Source organism: Schistocerca serialis, unplaced genomic scaffold, assembly GCF_023864345.2.
Source record: "Schistocerca serialis cubense isolate TAMUIC-IGC-003099 unplaced genomic scaffold, iqSchSeri2.2 HiC_scaffold_1106, whole genome shotgun sequence".
NCBI classification, from domain to species: domain Eukaryota; kingdom Metazoa; phylum Arthropoda; class Insecta; order Orthoptera; family Acrididae; genus Schistocerca; species Schistocerca serialis.
This window is the reverse complement of record NW_026047300.1, coordinates 7,501-12,500: the sequence shown is the minus strand read 5'-3', so window position 1 is coordinate 12,500 and position 5,000 is coordinate 7,501. Positions and strand designations below refer to the sequence as shown.

The 5,000-nt window shown below is 51.8% G+C and overlaps 1 non-coding gene across 1 annotated transcript in view; it reads left to right on the top strand.

The window, feature by feature from the left end:
* Window positions 1-4,319: 4,319 nt before the first annotated feature.
* The window catches only part of LOC126431668 (small subunit ribosomal RNA), a 1,909-nt gene continuing 1,228 nt past the window's right edge, over window positions 4,320-5,000 (top strand). Inside the window, exon 1 of the ribosomal RNA XR_007577698.1 lies at window positions 4,320-5,000. This exon is cut by the window's right edge and continues 1,228 nt beyond it. This is a non-coding gene — a ribosomal RNA (small subunit ribosomal RNA).

Sequence of the window (5,000 nt, the reverse complement as noted above, 5' to 3'; positions counted from 1 at the left end):
ACAGTCCGAGTCTCCTGCGTGGGAAGAGTCTTTCTAGGCCCTGACCCACGGGAAGGGTGTAGCTTCCCCCATCCCGGACATTTGACGTCGTCACACTACCGGTATTGACTAATAGACTGATTGCTGATAATCATTAGCCATACACTGGGGGAAACGGCCGACAGGGGCGGCAACATAGTGGAGCCGCAGTGTCACTAATGTACAGAGATAGAACAGTTTCGACTGGAACTAGAGTAACCGTATACACGGCACTGATTAGTAATAGATGCAGAGCCATCAGAATACAGATAATATATACAACCGTCCCTATACATGCTGAAAGACTCTGCACACAATGAGAACCACACGTCAGCCAGACACTCTTATCACACACTACTCTCTTATCACACACAATATCTAACCACCAGCATGGAAGAACATCCAGTGCATCCTCTCCGCCACATGACACAATCCACACTATCATTACCAGACCGGGAGGTCCACCCAGAAAACACAATATCCCACCCTTCCGACATCCGCACATTGCTCAGCTAAGCCACGAACACCCACACATGTCCTACACAGTGGTGCACCCAACATCACAATACTGCCTCCTGTCACAGCACACAAACAATGGCAGGAATGAAAGACACAGATCTGCCACAACCATGGAATCGGAGCGCCGCCTGTCATGAGCCAAAAGTGCATCCTGACGTGACAAATCGGATAATACCGCAGGCATCCAATTACGATAATCACTATCAACGAACCTGCCGCCCCCCCCCCCAATACACCTTTCCCTACAACAATGTGTATCTGAACCTACGCTATATCGTACCTTAACCTAACCTATATCGTACCTTAACCTAACCTATATCGTACCTTAACCTAACCTATATCGTACCTTAACCTAACCTATATCGTACCTTAACCTAACCTATATCGTACCTTAACCTAACCTATATCGTACCTTAACCTAACCTATATCGTACCTTAACCTAACCTATATCATACCTTAACCTAACCTATATCGTACCTTAACCTAACCTATATCGTACCTTAACCTAACCTATATCGTGCCTTAACCTAACCTATATCGTGCCTTAACCTAACCTATATCGTGCCTTAACCTAACCTATATCGTGCCTTAACCTAACCTATATCGTGCCTTAACCTAACCTATATCGTGCCTTAACCTAACCTATATCGTGCCTTAACCTAACCTATATCGTGCCTTAACCTAACCTATATCGTGCCTTAACCTAACCTAATTTGTGCCTTAACCTAACCTAATTTGTGCCTTAACCTAACCTAATTTGTGCCTTAACCTAACCTAATTTGTGCCTTAACCTAACCTAATTTGTGCCTTAACCTAACCTAATTTGTGCCTTAACCTAACCTAATTTGTGCCGTAACCTAACCTAATTTGTGCCGTAACGTAACCCATGTTGTGCCGTAACGTAACCCATGTTGTGCCGTAACGTAACCCATGTTGTGCCGTAACGTAACCCATGTTGTGCCGTAACGTAACCCATGTTGTGCCGTAACGTAACCCATGTTGTGCCGTAACCTAACCCATGTTGTGCCTTAACCTAACCCATGTTGTGCCTTAACCTAACCCATGTTGTGCCTTAACCTAACCCATGTTGTGCCTTAACCTAACCCATGTTGTGCCTTAACCTAACCCATGTTGTGCCTTAACCTAACCCACGTTGTGCCTTAACCTAACCTACGTTGTGCCTTAACCTAACCCATGTTGTGCCTTAACCTAACCCATGTTGTGCCTTAACCTAACCCATGTTGTGCCTTAACCTAACCCATGTTGTGCCTTAACCTAACCCATGTTGTGCCTTAACCTAACCCATGTTGTGCCTTAACCTAACCCATGTTGTGCCTTAACCTAACCCATGGTGTGCCTTAACCTAACCCATGTTGTGCCTTAACCTAACCCATGTTGTGCCTTAACCTAACCCACGTTGTGCCTTAACCTAACCCACGTTGTGCCTTAACCTAACCCACGTTGTGCCTTAACCTAACCCACGTTGTGCCTTAACCTAACCCATGTTGTGCCTTAACCTAACCCATGTTGTGCCTTAACCTAACCCATGTTGTGCCTTAACCTAACCCATGTTGTGCCTTAACCTAACCCATGTTGTGCCTTAACCTAACCCATGTTGTGCCTTAACCTAACCCATGGTGTGCCTTAACCTAACCCATGGTGTGCCTTAACCTAACCCATGGTGTGCCTTAACCTAACCCATGTTGTGCCTTAACCTAACCCATGTTGTGCCTTAACCTAACCCATGTTGTGCCTTAACCTAACCCATGTTGTGCCTTAACCTAACCCATGTTGTGCCTTAACCTAACCCATGTTGTGCCTTAACCTAACCCATGTTGTGCCTTAACGTAACCCATGTTGTGCCTTAACGTAACCCATGTTGTGCCTTAACCTAACCTATAATGTGCCTTAACCTAACCTAAAGTGCGCCGTAACCTAAACTATATTGCGCCTTAACCTGACGCACGTTGTCGCTGAACCTGCTCTGTAATTGTTATGCAACCCGTTAAAGTAGTGTAGTGTTGCCTAACCGCAACCCTCGCAATATAGTTCGCTACTCGCACTGCCCGGTCCCCTGTGTATCGCGTCATGTTAAACACCTTGCAGGTGTTGCTGACTTTCCACATGCTCCTGCTATACACTGTAGTGTGGATAGCAGCAGGACGTACATGCCCCCCCCCCTTCCCCCCTGCCTTCGCAAGCTGGTCGGTGAGAAGTTTGCATGTTCAATGCCCTTCGCATGCCGACGTACTCAGCCTACGTTGTGGTACGGCCTGTCACCTGTCCGCCGATGTACGCAAAACCCACAAACTGTACTGCACATTGCTCCGTATGTACTGAATGATACATCGTGGCCCATGTGACCGTATGACGACAGCGCCTAGCAACGGCGGACCATACAGTCCAAATATTGTGCACGCAGCTACGTGTCGTCTCCCTATAAGAGCTGGATTGCAGTGTGGTACGCCATACAGACGTGTGGGAGGAACGGACGCCCTGGATGGCGATCAGCATGAGCAGTCTGTTGATGTAGTGGAGCGTGTATTCGGACGTAGTCGTCTCTTCTCACACACCGTGATAGCATGTTGCACCGCGTTCCACATCTGCGACATGCTGCAGAGGCGGGCTGACAGTCGTTCGCGCAATGGACACCGCATACGTACGGGGTCTACCTTCCACGTGTTCTCTAGGCGTGCACATGTTGTTGCGTCTATGTGGGCAGACGTAGTGTGTTGTGACACCTGACACAGGCATGCAATACTCGTTGCAAATGGCGATGGACGTGTACGTTTGCTGGTGACGTTACGCAAATGAACAACCGGTAACCCGTTGTGGTGCGGTTGTTCTCGCTAGAGGTGAATCAGTGTTGGCGACGATCGGTCGAGCTATTAACCGGTTGTTTCAGGGATACCCACCATGCCCACGAACGTGAAAGGGGACCCACCATGCCCACGAACGTGAAAGGGGATCTGGGTGTGAGGCGATACGCGGCGGTGGCTGGGTGGGACCGTCCCCGGCCGGTGAGGGGGGGCCGCCCGGCGTGCTGGCAGCGCGGTGCGTGGGCGCACGCGCTACAGCCGGCTGGTGGGGGCGGCCGGTGGCAGGCGCGCCGGCCGACGGACGCGGCAGGCGGCGCAGCTGCGCGCCGGCGCCCCCTGCTCGCGGCGCCTTGCGGCCAAAGTAGGTCCTCGCGGGCCCGGTGCGAAGCGCGGTGGCCATCTGCAGTGTGCTGGTCCGATTGAGGACTTTGTGCGCTGAGGATGCGCCGCCGCCCGGCGCTCGGCGCCGCGACGCCGTCTGCTGCTCGGTCGCCCCAGCGGTTCTCGCAGGTGGTTTGTATCGCAGCTGTGCGGACGTGTTGGCGCGTGCGCTGTGCTGGGAGAGTTCGCTTCGGCACCCAAGTAGGGCTTTTGTCCTTCTGTGGCGCTGGCGTTGGAGCTGCCGGTCACCGTAGGTGGCGCGTGTTGTCTCCCGCCGGCAATGCCACGACAGCACGCTCCCGGGCCTCTGTCGGCAGCGGCAAGCTCAGTTGGGAGCACGGGTGGTCGCACCTAAAGCGTCTACTCGCCTAACTCCGGGCGATTGCGCCTCTCTCGAACCCGACCAAGTACTTAGGACGGCGCTGCGCGCCGCCGGGACCTGAGAGGGTTTCGAGGTGTGTTGTGCAGGGGAGCTCAGCCTCCTCCTGTTTGCAGAATAATTGAGCGGACGCTTGCGTGTTCGCGCGGGCCCCCGGGACACACTCCCGGGCGGCCGGCTGCTCAGCTCTAGTTGACGCAGCTCCCTGGTTGATCCTGCCAGTAGTCATATGCTTGTCTCAAAGATTAAGCCATGCATGTCTCAGTACAAGCCGCATTAAGGTGAAACCGCGAATGGCTCATTAAATCAGTTATGGTTCCTTAGATCGTACCCACGTTACTTGGATAACTGTGGTAATTCTAGAGCTAATACATGCAAACAGAGTCCCGACCAGAGATGGAAGGGACGCTTTTATTAGATCAAAACCAATCGGTCGGCTCGTCCGGTCCGTTTGCCTTGGTGACTCTGAATAACTTAGGGCTGATCGCACGGTCCTCGTACCGGCGACGCATCTTTCAAATGTCTGCCTTATCAACTGTCGATGGTAGGTTCTGCGCCTACCATGGTTGTAACGGGTAACGGGGAATCAGGGTTCGATTCCGGAGAGGGAGCCTGAGAAACGGCTACCACATCCAAGGAAGGCAGCAGGCGCGCAAATTACCCACTCCCGGCACGGGGAGGTAGTGACGAAAAATAACGATACGGGACTCATCCGAGGCCCCGTAATCGGAATGAGTACACTTTAAATCCTTTAACGAGTATCTATTGGAGGGCAAGTCTGGTGCCAGCAGCCGCGGTAATTCCAGCTCCAATAGCGTATATTAAAGTTGTTGCGGTTAAAAAGCTCGTAGTTGGATTTGTGTCCCACGCTGTTGGTTCACCG